Here is a 14963-nt window from a genome sequence, read left to right as displayed (position 1 = left end):
TTTTTTTGGCAGAATAGCTTATCTTCTCAGGTTATATTAAAAGTGTAATTCAAACTGCATAGGATGTGGAGTATGTCAAATCCCAAAGCGAGTTAAAGCATGGTTAACTTGAATTTGCCGCAAACAAAAGTGAATTTGTTCTGACTTTATAACAAAATGGCTTCCATCCTTCAGATGGGGTCAGGCTGGTCCTTCAAGTACTCCTTTCGCTCCTCAGTTTGTAATGCTTGAATTCCTACTACGAGCTAATCATCTGACTTAGTTGTGTTAATTTAGGCTAACAGTAATGTTCTGATTCTTAAGTAAGTGTTACTTGGAATCTTTTTTAAGATATAAAACTGAAGCTGTTAGCTCTAGATTCTCTTTGTAAAAGTTTATTAGGCTGTGACAATTTTATAAAATAGGGGATTCCATTATGATTTTTCTAGATATGTATAAAATGCAGTTCTTACAAAATCCCTCTATTGTTCCTTCTAATTTCTTCCTTTCTCAATCCTCTTCTTCGCTTAGTACTTTGTCCTTTAGTATTGTGCACTTCCATTTCCCTGTAGCTTCCAAGCGTGGAGAAAAAACCACGCAACATTTATATTAGCATCCTTTTAATATGATGGTCTTTTTCTCTAAATTATATAAATTTATTATTTCTGGAGACTAGGCAAAATTTCTTTATTTATGTTCACCATATTTTCTTTATCCATTCCTCTGTTTACAGGAATGCAGACTGCTTCCATAATTTCTCGATTGCAATAAACATGTATATGCAGAATCCCTTTTGCAAGTTGTAATTTTTCTAGATACATACCCAGAAGTATATCTGTGCCATGTGGGACAGGCATTTTAATTATTTTAGAAATATCCACATCTATTTACATATATTTGAACTAATTTAAATATCCACCAGCAATGAATAAATATCTCTTCTCCCTTTACGCCACCAGCATGTGTTGTTATTTGTATCTTTAGTGACAACCATTCTGACTGGAGGTTGGTAATAAAATCTCAATGTTATACTAATTTGCATCTGTCTGAAGGATATGGATGTTAAGATTTTAACGTTTGTCTTAGCCATTTGTACTTCATTGGAAAAGTGTAGCTTAAGACCTTTGATCTACTTTTAGTTAATGTTTGTGCCTGTGAGGCATGGTGATCTAGTTTCATTACTGCTTTTCTCAGCACCACTATTAAAGAGGCTGTATTACTTCCATTGTTTGTTTATGGTACCTTTTGACAAGAATCAGGTGGCTGTATAAAATGATTTCTCATGGTGCCAGCAGCTGAGAAGTCTAGGGAAAGCTCGCTGTGTTTCCTAGATGATGTCTCTCACTCTTACCGTCTTCAAGAGGTAGTAAAAAGGCAGGCAGCCCCCTCCTTTCAATGCTATTCTGAGGCCATTAATCCTCTGCTGAGAGATCTGCCCTCCATGCCTCCCTCAGACCCTATCCCTTTGTACTAGCTCACTGGTCACTAAGATTCAGCACATGCATTCAAATCGCAGAACAAAAATTATCCGATGGAAGCTTCGTTTTATTAAAATATGGTGTAGTTGAGATACAGATTGTATTTCCAGAAGGTTGGAGCTCCAGTATGCCCAACATGTTGGGTTGGTCATTAATTCCATTTCTCAGTAACCAAGGAATTTCCATGCTGTTTTTGAAACACAGCCAAACTACTTTATAAGAACAGTATGTGAGGATTGTCTTTGCCTCAGCCCCTGCTACATTTGTATGGCATCTTTCTGATAGCAGCCCAGATCAAATGATAGGCTATTTCATTATGCTTTCAATTTTCATTCCTCTTTCTGACAGAGGTGTGGGGGATTTGTCATATGAATGTGGGTTATTTTGTAAGTTCCATAATTTAGAAATGTTCATTCAAGCATCTTACCTGTCTTTAACGAGGTGCAGAGTTAGGATATTAGACCCTTATCCAAAGTTTTTTTTTCTTTTTTTCTTTTTCTTTTTTCTTCTTCAAATATTTTCTCTCATTCTCTTAAAGTTGACACTTCACTGTGCTGATTGGATATTGTCCCATGAAGTTTCTCATTTGGTAGAATCCTCATTGTCTATTAGCATTGGCATTGGTTACTTGTGATTTTGACATCATGTCTAAAATTGACCTTGTAACCCATATATATATTCATCTAGAAATATCCTAGTTTTGCACCTTAAACATAAACCTTCACTTTGACTTTTCTAAGGGTGTTTACATTCTTTCCTTGGTCATGGATCAAACCTAAGTCCTTGTACATGTTAGACAAGTGCTTTGCCTCTGAATTATATGTACAGACCAGAATTTGTTCTTTACACATGAGGTATATGTGCCAATTTTTATTCTTCTCCAGTTATATATCTAATTTGCCAGACCCTAATTGTTTTAAAAAAAAAGCAAATAAACATGCTCCTTCCTCTGTTATATATTCTTGGCAGATATGGTGAAATAAAATGCATAGAATTATGTATGAGTTCTCTTGATTTATAGGGTTTTTTTTTTTGCCAGTGCTAAACTGTTTCCTATTGCGTTGTAATGCACTGTGAAGTCAGCTTGTATGGCATGCCCAGTTATTATAGTTTGCTCAATCTTTGTGGTTTCCCATGGGCTTTCTTGATCATTTTTTTTCTACTTTTGTGAAGAATGTCATTGGTATTTTCTGACAACAATCCTACCGAATCTTTAGATAAATTGAGGGAGAACAGTAAAAAAATTATCTAAAATCTTGAGCAAGATAATGATGCCTGAGTCTACAATTATTTGTCTGTTCATTCATTCATTCATTCATCCATTTACTGATTCACTCATTCAGCTGTGTGTTCAGTCAAAACCTTACTTCCCTCATGTTTCTGACTCATCTGTCACAGATAACGAAAGCATGGGCACAATGCTTTTCTTCTTTCCAAAATAAATGCAATTTTGAAGTAGAGAAGAGAGATGCGGTTAATATTTTGACCTAGCTCTAACAGTGGTTTCTTTCTGTGTGAGTCAGGCTTTTATGCTGCCTTATTTTCTCTGTTCTCTTGAAGTTCACTGATTGAGGTCAGCAAAGAAAACATCTTCGGTTAATGTTCAAAAAGAAAACGCATTATATTTGCGAGTTGAAAAAAAAAAGATTCCCTATAAGATGTAATTTAGTGCTAGGGATGACAAAGTATTGCGCATGGTGCATTTTGAGCAACACTGTGAAACTGTGACAGCAGTTGTGTCTCCAAACAAGTTTCTAATTTATCTTACATCCAGTTTCTGTGCTTTTCTATTTTATTCCAAAAAAGTCAGAATCCTAATGCATAACATACATTTCTTCCCCGTGCAGAAATACAACTTCAGTTTACTATCAACTTTCACTTTAACTTACTATTTTTCCCACCCAAACACTCAGAACTACGTTGTCATTCCTACACCAGGCAAATTACTAAGTAAACAAAATATCTGAATATTCACTTGTCTGAATCATGCAGAAAATACAAGCTCTTTGCTTTTCTTGCCGTTTTGCATATAGTTTTTTTCCCGTGCATCCTTGATAAAAGGCAATATTCCCAATTATAATGAAAGTAGTTTTGTTTTTCTGCCGTGCAGAGAACATTTAGATTTATAAGCTTATATATGAAAAGAGCATCTAACAATAAATAAACATGGGTAAGTATCTTAATCACTTTTGTGAACTGTGATTCATAATTGTTTTCACTTTGTTCGTAAATAATTCTCGACAATTTGAAATTTTGAAAACCACTATTTTTGTGTTTTCTTATATAAACAAATTTAATAAATAAGATTTATAAAAACTGTAATAGTGCATTTAGCAAGTTAGCTGTACTTTTAAGTATAGATGCAAACGGATATGTAAGGAATAGAATTTTTCTGTGTACTTTGGTTGTAACTCTGAAGAAAATTTATTATTCAGAAAAGACATTTGCAAAATTTCCATTTTTAAAGAATTTTATAAATATATAAAATTATACATTGTTTGAAATTGTTAAAGATATATCTAATTCTAGTATTAAAAGTATTAAAAATATTTTCTAGAAATTATTTTCACCTGAAAACACCACATATTTATTTTTACTAATTACCTTTCTATGAGGAGTAATTTCATTTACACTGATAATTTCATTAAAATAAAATAAAAAATTAAAGAAAGAAACAAAAGTATAGGTTCTGAGAGATGGCTCAGTAGTTAAGAAAACTCCATGTTCTTACAGAAGATCCATGTTATGCAACTCACAATTACTTGTACCTTCATCTACAAGGAAGCCAATGTCCTCTTTTGACATCCTAGACACACACACACACACACACACACACACACACACACACACGAGAGAGAGAGAGAGAGAGAGAGAGAGACAGACAGACAGACAGACAGACAGAGACAGAGAGAGTGAAAATATTTTTAAAGTATATCCAACTTTGTAGTTAATTGATTAAAACTTTGTTTAGCTGCCTCATCGATACACGAATGAGCAGTTCATCTGTTCACAGCCCTTGATGCTTAATTGTTAGACAAGCAAACTCTTAAGTGCTATGTGCTTAAGAGAGTGCATTCACCCAGCAGTGCACGGTGGGGGATGCTAAAGATGACCTTGTTGCTATCTTTAGAGAACTTTCCACCTATTAGAAAAGCAAAGAAACAAAACATAAGAGCGCAGCACTTACCCACTAGAGGAGGTAGCCGTGAATAAGCAATCGCAGCTCAGACTCAGAGGAGATGGATGCAAAACAGGATGATAACACCCAGCTTGTGGAACAACAGGCGCTGTGTTGGATTTACTGCTTTCATCTCTCCTTTTTCTTTTCTCTTCATGCAAAGCTACATTATATTTTGCATGAGAGAAATCAGAAAAATTAATTCCAGTTACTTATACGAAACTCAATCTGCATTGGGTGTCCACATTTCTCTTGAGTCCTGGATTGTTTCTCTAATAATTTTCAGATTTGTTGTCCCATGTTTTCTCATGTGACTCACTACACACTTGGTAACCTCCTAGATACGGTCTCCCGGATGTTCATATGTGTAGGTTGTTCCATATTTGTTGCACCTTTGCTATCTAAGAAGTTTGTGTTCATCTATATTTCCATCAACTATCAAACATTTTCTATGCCTCCTTTACTATACATTTGTTGATAATGGATATAAATCATGGCTGATCAATGTCAACTTTGTAGGGAAATTATATTTAACTTTTTTCAATTAGCTTACTATACATGGGGTTAATTATTCAGAAAGTTTAATTATTATCCCTCCATATTTAATTTTATTTATCCTGACCAAAGTTTCCCCTCTCTTCTCTCCTCCCAATCCCTGCCTCCTGACCCCTCTCTACTTTGTCTCTGTTTCTCTTCAGAAAAGAGCAGGCTTCCCTTGGATATTAACCATCTATGACATATCAAGTTGCAGTAAAACTCTGCACCCCAGTAGGAGGAAAATGTCCCAAAATAAGGCAACAGAATCAGAGGTGATTCCTGTTCCCACCATTAGGAGTCCCACAAGATCAAGCTACACAATTGTAACCAATGCACAGAGGGTGTCCTAGGTCATCCCATGCAGGCTTCTTGGCTGGCTGTTCAGTCTCTGTGAGTCTCAAATTAGTTAATTCCTGTGTTTTCTTCTGGTTTCTTGACCCCTCTGGCTCCTATAATCCTTCCTAGCCTTCTTCTGAGGGATTCCTCAAGCTTTGCTGTGGGTCTCTTCATCTTTTCCCATCAGTTACTGGCTGAGGCCTCTCTGATGACAACTGGGCTAGAAGCCAATCTATAAGTAAAACAGAATAGCGTTAGGAATCATTTCATTAATGTTTTCTTCCCATTTGTGTTCTCTGGCTCTTGGCCTTCCGGGCAGTGTCAAGGGTGGCAACCTTCTCATGGCATGGGTCACGAACCCATAACTTCTGCCCCACCACCACAGCACATCTGGCAGGCAGGACAAATTGTAGGTCAGAGGTTTTATGGGATTGGTTGGTGTTCCAATCCTTCCATTGGAAATCTTGCCTGGTGACAGGAGATGGTCAGTTCAGCCTCTATAGCCTCCATTGCTAGGAGCCTTAACTAGGGGTCACCCTCAGTGCCTCCTGGGAGTTTCCATTGATCTAGGTTTCTAGCTTGTCCCACAGATGTGACACCACCAACTTCCCCCGCCCCCTGCGACCATTCAAGTTGTGGCTCCCAGTACTCACGCTCCATCAACCCCCACCTGATCCCTCCTATCCCCATACCCACCATGCTACCCCCATCCAGGAACCCCCCCTTCCATCTGTAATATCTGCTCTGTTTCTCCTTCTCAGTAAGATCCTTGTGCTCCTCCCTCAAACCTTCCTTGTTACTTAGCCTCTCTGGGTCTGTGGATAGTAACATGATTATCTTTACAGCTGATGTCCACTTGTAAGTGAGGGCAATACCACTGTGTGATTTCATCTGCATGACACTCCAAATGAGACATGCCGACCCCTGACCTGTCAGTAAATCTGTGAGGACAGTAAGGTACTTAATGCTAAGATCCTCGGATGATGCGTTCTTCCCACTAGCAGTAAATAAGCAGCAAGATGACAGTTTGTGCACTAAAGTGACTTAAGATTTTCATTATTTATCCTACAAGAATGCTTGCATTTACCGGGGAAAAATGTTGTCATGTGAAAAGCTATTTTATTTGTATCAGTTCTACTTCAAAACTTGATTTATAGCCATTTGTGGAGGATCAGAAACCAGATAGATCAGTTCTCTATAAATCAATCCTTAAATAGGATTATACTTTATACTATATTATTGACAATAATTAACTTCTACACTTTTGTTGTATTTTAAATATTCGGTGTCTCTCAAATTAGTTCACTCAAAGAAAATCCAAATAAATAGGCTTGTATCTTTAAATAAATTTGAAATTTTATTTTACAGTCAAGGTCACTGCCCCCTTGGCAGAAAGGCCCTGTGGGAACACAGAGGAAGGGGGAGCAGGCTATTCAGATGAGACCTGATAGGCTATGGTCATATGGTGGAGGAGGAGCTTCCCTTCAGTCTGAGGTCTAGGGGAGGGGAATAGAGAAGAAGAGGAGGGAGGGAGGGTGGGAACAGGAAGATAAGAGCGAGGGGATTACAATCGGGATGTGATGTGAATAAATTATAATATAAAATGGAAAAAGAACTAAAGTATATTAACTATAGTGAATATTTTAGATCAACATTTACAATTAAGAAATAAAACTAAACTAGTAGATATATAATTTTTAAGTAGGGAAACTTAATTATTTTAATATATCTCAAACACGGAAACATAAAATGAACCCAGCAGAAGTATTCACATGTGTTCCTTGAATGTACTGGCTATGATGTGAAAAGGTAAGAATAGTCAATAAATATAATGACTTCCTGGTTTCTCCCTGGTGTGCAAAAAGTATCACGCAAGGCTAGGATTTCATTTATTTTGTAGCTATGCTTTTTATATTGTAAAGTTACTGGGCACACAGGTCAGGGGATTTATGAGAATTTTGCTAATGAACGTCTCCCTGCTTTTCTGCAGTTGCATTTTTCCTGGTATGAAAACATGACCCTCGGTGCAACGCTGTGAATGAAGAATGAATGGAAGCTAGCCATAATTAATGGTCTTGGCTTGGCTCGTTTAATCTCAGAATGAATCCACTGCCAACTATAACTCACAAGAGACAGGCTGAAGAGAAAAATGCAGCTTGAAAACTCAAAAGAAAGAAAAGTAAAAAAAAAGAAAAGAAACAAAAAAACAAATGGAATTTTATTTTTTTTTAATTTTTTCCCCTCACTATTATATTCATCAGTAAAAGTTAATTAAGAGTTGAATGTGTATGTGTGTATGTTTACGTTTCTGATGACCTATGCTGCTTCTGCAAATAGAATGTAGATAGCTGATATTTGCTACTTTCCCCAGCATATTTCCTATGGGATGCATCAATGATGTCATCTCCATTTTTCACATCTGCTTGTGGGTCCCCTATTTTTATAAGGTTCTATTTTGAGCTTCATTCTTCCTATCTCTCTTCATATCACACGGAAATCTGCTCCAAAAGACCATCAAATCTGAATCTTAGCAGTGAGATGCCAGCTATAGCTCAACCAATAAAGCAATTTCCTCTGCACTTAATTTTGCCTCCCTCTTTACAATCATGTCTTATTGTTCAATCTTTTTACTTGTTCGGATCTCAAATAAGCATAAATCTCATACATATAACTCCAGAAAACTATAGTTAAATCTCATATAGTTAAGTTCACACTATAAGGATGTGTGATTATCATTTTTTAAAAGACTGGTAATCAGTGTGGGAGGAACCATACAATGGAACAGAAGAAAAATACTTTAAATTTGGGAATCATGCAAAGGTTTACACACACATGCACACGCGCACACACACACACACACACACACACACACAGAGACATACACACACACACATGCATGCACATGCACACACACACATACATATGTTGTTTTGTGTCAAGGGAAAGTCTTACATTCTCTATGACTCACTTAACAAGTTATGGTAAAATAGCACTTTAGATTTGGTCATTATTGTGAAGGCTTTTCTTGTGAGAGCTACTTTTAGGCCAACTGGATACAAGCTGGAATCATTTGGGAAATGGAAATGTCAACTGAGAAAAAGTGTCCCAAGCAGGTTTGAACAAGCGTATGGGACATTTTTGTGGTTGATGAGTTATGTTGGAAGGCTCAGGTCACTGGGAGATGTGCTTTCCCTATTCTGTTGGTCTGATGTCATAAGAAAGTAGGCTGAGTCAATCCATTTGTCCACAAATTTCGGGAATTCCTTGTTTTTAATAGCTGAGTAATACTCCATAGTGTAAATGTACCACAGTTTCTTAGTCCATTCTTCTACTGAGGGACACTTAGGCTGTTTCCATGATCTGGCTATTGTGTATAAAGCAGCTATGAACATGGTTGAGCATATGTCCTTGTTGTGTGGTAGGGCATTTTCTGGGTATATTCCAAGGAGTGGGATAGCTGGGTCTTGAGGAAGCCCTATTCCCATTTTTCTGAGAAAACGCCAGATAGCTTTCCAAAGTGGTTGTACTAGTTTGCATTCCCACCAGCAGTGAAGGAGTGTTCCTCTCTCTTAACATCCTCACCAACATGTGGTGTCATTTGAGTTTTTGATCTTAGCCAAACTGATGGGTGTAAGGTGGAATCTCAGTGTCATTTTGATTTGCATTTCTCTGATGCCTATCATAGTGAGTGAGTTCACCCAGAAGCAAAAAGAGACAAACGGTATATACTCACTTATATCAAAACACTAGTCCAAGGGATACGTCCCATGAAAAACCTTACTTACCAAGAAAGTGGGTCAGAGGAGAGGACATCCTATTGAGACTTTAGATGAGAGTAGCATGGAAGAAGGGAGAAATAATAGGACCCACAGGGTCCTGGAAACCTACAAGAAGAACTTTATGACAGGCAGACTGGGGTCCTCCTCAAACTAAGGCACCAGCCAAGGAGAAATAGGCAGTAAACTTCGAACCCCTACCAAGACCTAGCCGACGAACACGATATTCTCCACCATTGAGTGGAGAGTGAGATCTGATTCTCACATGAACTCTGGTGCCCCTTTTCTGACCACGTCCCCTGGATGGGGAGGCCTGGTGGCACTCAGAGGAAGGATAGCAAGTTACCAAGAAGAGACTCGATAATCTTAGAGCATATATAGGGGGTGGAGGTCTCCCTCAATCACAGACATAGGGGAGGGGAGAAGGGGGGAAGTGGGAAGGAGGGAAGAATGGGAGGAAACAGGGGAAGGGCTAACAATCAAGATGTAATATGAATAAATTAATAAAAATGGTAAAATAAAATAAAATAAAATAAAACACTGAATCATGAAAAAAAAAAAGAAAAAGAAAGAAAGTAGGGCTGAGCAAACCATGAGAAGCAAGCCAGTAAGTCTCACTCCTTCTCAACCTATTCATCAGTCCACTGCCTCTACTTCCTTCTTTGAGTTCCTGCCTTGATTTTCCTGGTGGATGGACTACAAGCTATAAGATAAAATATATTTCCTCCCTAAATTATTATCAACCATGATTTATTCACAGAGCAATAGAAACCCTAACTAAGATAGATATTGATGCCAGGTTTGGGGGATATTGCTGAGACAGACCTAACTGTTTTTGGGAGAGGTTTTTGGAAGGAGTTTGGAACTTTGGACTGGGAAAATCTGATTATTTCTCAGAGCTTAATGAACTATTTTGGGAGCCTGGAAAACAGTGCTGAGAACAATACAGACAATAGAGTCCAGGCTTGTAAAGTTTCAGAGAGAAGAAAAGACTTTCCAGGGACATTTACATGTCATTTTAAATTTAAGATCTATGGTTCTGGGTAGTTGGGGTGGTAGAATTAGTAATGATTTACAAAACAGAACGGGACCACTAACATGAAATACTTGCATTAGTCGGCCAATTTATGCTGGTCACCTGGGACTGAAGAAGCAGCTGTGATTACGAAAGACCAGCATCACTGAATATCAGAAACCTGGGAGTATCTCCTCGGGGCCAGAACACAGATACGTTGTCTAGAGCTGTCTAATGCTGAACCTTGTGCAGCAGCCAAACTTGGTAATGTGTCTCAGTTTCCAGGAGAGGCCATTAATGCATGGAAGACTGCAGTTCAAGTAGAAACTCCAGAACTAAAGGGATCATAGAGAGACGCTGAGGCTTGACACTATGTGGAAGAGGCAATGTTCCTGAGTAAAGCCCTGGAGAAGATATTGCTGAATGTGCAGGCCAGCTACAGTGGAGAACTCAGTATTTGGAGATGCCAATATCACGGGACTTTGAAATCTAAGAGAGACTTAAGATGTTTTAAAGAGACTGCACTTTTAAAAATATTGAATTATCAGGGACTCGGGACATTTTTAAGTGTTGGGTTGTTACATTGTCATTAATGTTAACATGCCATGTTGGGAACAAATTAGAAAATAAAGATTGTAGTTGAGTAGCAATACGTTTGTGTGTCAAGATAACGAGAAGTCAGTTGCACTGGCAAGTTTTATTTTACCTTTGACAAAAATTAGAGTCCTTCACTCCTTTAGACATCTTAATTTCAATTAAGAAAACACCTCCCCCACAAGAACGGCATTTTCTTGAATGATGACTGATGGGTTGGATGGACCAGCTCACTGCGGGCAATGCCATCTCTGAGCTGGTGGTCCTGGGTACCATAAGAAGGCAGACTGAGGAAGTCATCAGTAGCTAGTCAATAATTATCACCCTTCACGTTAGTCAGTGCATCTGCTCCTGTTTACTTTCATTTCTTCTCTGATTTTCCCAGATTATCAGATATAAACTATAAGATGAAATAAACACTTTCTTCCCCAAGTTACTTTTGGTTTGGTATTTTATCACATATGTTGGCACTGTAAAACTGAGGGTGCTTCTCTATGAAGAGATTTTGTTTTGTTTTTTTGTTTTGTTTTTCAAGACAGGGTCTCTCTGTGTAGCCTTGGCTGTCCTGGACTAGCTTTGTAGACCAGGCTGGCATCGAACTCACCAGCCATCAACCTGCCTCTGCCCTCCAAGTGCTGGGATTAAAGGCGTGCAGCACCACTGCCTGGCAAGAGATTTTAATGGTTTCTGGGGCTTGCCTCCACCTGCATTTACAGAAGCATGTTGGCATTCCCTGTCAAGGAAAGACTGCTTCTCTGAGACAGAATAAGCTGAAGGATATTTACACAATCCAAGTTGCAAGATGCCTCAATAATTGAATCACATCCATTATTCTATATTCACTTTAGAAGCGTAGAAAGAACTCGAATAGTTTTAGCTAAGGGAACGAGATGTGCATGGATGGCTTTCCCCCAGTATTACCGAAGGAAGACGTAACTCTATGCTTACGCTGCCACAGAATAGAAATGTTGAACTGGAAATGATTTCGCAAATGTGTGTACATCTATGTAATTGCAATATACACGTACAATTTTAAAAGCTGTCCAATGAATATGAAACACTTTTAGAAGGCTGAAATCAGGTAGTAGCTTGCCTTATTAGATTTTGAAATTTTTGTATGACTGTGTGTATTTAATCCTAATGTAATTTGAGATATGGAAGTGTTACTTAGCAGTTTCTTCTGTCCTTGAAACATTCTACCCTGACAGGAAGTCCCTTAAGACAGAAAAGTAAATAACTCAAATAGCTTCAAGAAGTTCTTGGAACTGACTGAATTCATCAGGTCTCTCCCTCTCATGAGTAAACAGTGAACGTTTTCTAAAAGCCTTTCTCTTGCATTCAGACAAGCCAAGTGCATGAAGACTCTCAGAAGTGCCAAGGTGAAAAGAGGCAGAGATGAGGATTCAGCCAGCTGAGTTACCAGGAAAGGACACTGTAACTTCTTGAAAGGGCATTCTGTAACCTGTTGAGCCACCTGCAGGCTGCGTAGTGTGAGCTGTCACCCATGCTAGAGTGAGCTTTGTGATACAGCTGTCTTTGAGTCATTTCTGCTCCTGTAAGTGATCCTTCATCCATATTCCTGTAAGTATCCCAAATAAAACTCATTGATTTAGCACGTTGAACTTTGGTGGTATCTGTACTTTGATTTGCTGTGGGATACCTATACGGTGTGCATAGGTGTGTGGTGGTGGTGGTGGTGGTGGTGGTGGTGGTGGTGTGTGTGTGTGTGTGTGTGTGTGTGTGTGTTATGTGTCTCCCCAGGAGAAGTATATTTTACAGTAAGATGATATATAGAAGACGATGCAGTGAATTCAATCTAAGAGTTTAAAATAATAGTATATATCTCCAAATTTATAGTCTAGGATGCTGCTTATGTTTATGGATTAGTATATTATTTTATGGATTAGAGTGAACAAATATATAAGTAAATGACATTTGTAATGCTGAAGTATTGGCCTTCAAACAAATTATGTTTGAAAGTCCAGCCAAATGTTTTGGATTACACATTTTTACTTAAGTATTAAGATACTAGGGTTTCATATATCATTGCATTATAAATGTTTGCTTGATGCAAGCTTCTTCAAATATTTCTTGAATGTCATGCTTTCTTTATACACCATTTTTGATGTCATAAAAGACATACATTAAACATGATTTACTTTTTATTGTAACTTAACTTTAAATATTGAACAAATATAGATTTATTTTTAAGCTTTTTGGATAAAAATGCTTATAGTACTTTTATAATAACTGAAGTCTCGTTATCTTTGTTTCTAGACAAGTTGATTTTTAATTTGTCTCTAAATAAATTGATTTTTAACCTGTATTACTAAATGCAAAATTTTCTATTATGCTCTATCAGAGTAAAATGAAATTAGGAATATGAATTAGCACTGCCTTTTAGATCTTATTCTTCATTTAACTTGCCTTACTTTACCTTGAAGTATTTCAAAATTAGCTACATCATACTGCTGTGGAGAGCACAACAGTATGGTACATAATAGTTAACAACCTAATTATTCATTGCAGGCAAAACCACCCACTGATCAACTAGGATCTAGATCAATTCATATCCCTACCTGATGAGTTTACATTTCCATTTTGTTTGGTAAGAAGTTTACTCTATTAACATGTCTCCATCCAACTCCCAAGAACTTAATGTAAAAAAGCTGAGGTTGGTAGACATTTGTGGTTTGCATAAATATGCAAGTTGAAGCAATAACTCCTAAGGTCATGGTATCAGCCACCTTTGAATGCAGGCAGCTATCAGCACAAAGCTCTCCTAGATGAGTTTGGAACCCTATTGTAGGGATTTCAGGAAATCGTCTTCACACTTACCTCTTGGGAAATTACAATGAGAAGATGACAGTCTGTAATGTGGGAAACTGGTTCTTCATTGACAGATCCAAAAATGTCAGTGCCTCCACAATGGATTTCCTAGCCTATAGAACTTGCTGTTTAAGGCACAATATCTACCGTGACCTATAACAGCAGATTAAATAGTCCGAGTTACTGGCATAGTGGTTTTTTTTTTCATAGTCATTTTTTTTTTTTTTGCTATACTATAAAGCCTCTTTTTTTTAACTTTCCCATCCCTAGTTTTGCATATGTCAAGATGATTGATATTTCCCACCCAATCAAATAAATAATTTTGTGATCTATTTTGAGGTGCTGGCTTAATGATTGCATATTTTACACAGTATTTTATGACAAATATTTACAATCCAGCAGCACAAACATCAGCATTCATTACTTGGAGGTTCTCTGTCCCTAAGTCTTTCACAAACTTTCAATCAATGTGCTGGCAAGTGCAGTACTCATTTTAAGCTTTCAATTATAACAAGACTTACATACTTATGAGCTAGAATCTGGGGGACACAATTCAACCAACTGATGAAAATGTCCCTTGTATGTGGTCCTTACTGTTTGAGATGCTCATCAAAACTTACTTTATCAGGACGTTCAAACAGGTGGCCAAGAAGTTTAAAAATTAAAAAAACAACTCTGTTCCACTCTGACTAGCCAGGTGATCCTAGTCAGCCCCCTTAAATTTTCCATGCAGAAGCTCCTTCAGTAGCACTTACTTCATGGTGTTGTGAAGATGTGTTCACACATCTGGAAACACTGAAAGACAATTCTTCTTTGTGCTGGAGTCACTGGAGAGGAGGGAACTTCGGTTGAGAAAATGCCTCAATAAGCTCACCCCATAGATAGGCCTGTAGGGCATCTTCTTAATTAGTGATTGGCGTGGGAGGGCCCAGTGCATTGTGGGTGGGGTCATCCCTGAGCAGATTGTTCAGGATCCATAAGAAATCAGGCTGAGCAAGACACGAGGAGCAAACTAGTAAGCAGCTCCTGCCTCCAGGTTTTTGTCTTTCCTTCACCTGATGATGAACAGAGATATGGAAGTCTAAGCCCCGCCCCTGCCCAAACAACGTGAGCAATAGAAAATTCAAAGTCCTTTGAAAGTTCACATCATAAGTGACATTCATTTACTTTGCCTCTGGGTCCAACCTACAGTATGGCACGATCAGGACAGTTGAATGGCATTGAGAACATTTTTAGAAGCA

At 37.9% G+C, this 14963-nt stretch overlaps 1 long non-coding RNA gene across 1 annotated transcript; it reads right to left on the bottom strand.

Moving 5' to 3' along the window:
- Positions 1 to 5302: 5302 nt before the first annotated feature.
- LOC311604747 lies at positions 5303 to 14706 on the bottom strand. The gene is made up of 3 exons (XR_014781647.1): positions 14478 to 14706; positions 13732 to 13875; positions 5303 to 5740 (listed from the first exon to the last, which is right to left on the bottom strand). It is a non-coding gene; the product is annotated as an uncharacterized lncRNA (long non-coding RNA).
- Between the last annotated feature and the right edge of the window lie 257 nt (positions 14707 to 14963).

The sequence above is a fragment of the Acomys minous genome, assembly GCF_964271855.1.
Source record: "Acomys minous genome assembly, chromosome: 9".
In the NCBI taxonomy this organism is placed as follows: Eukaryota; Metazoa; Chordata; class Mammalia; order Rodentia; family Muridae; genus Acomys; species Acomys minous.
Note: the sequence above shows the minus strand (reverse complement) of the source record. Positions and strands in the feature narration are given on the sequence as shown.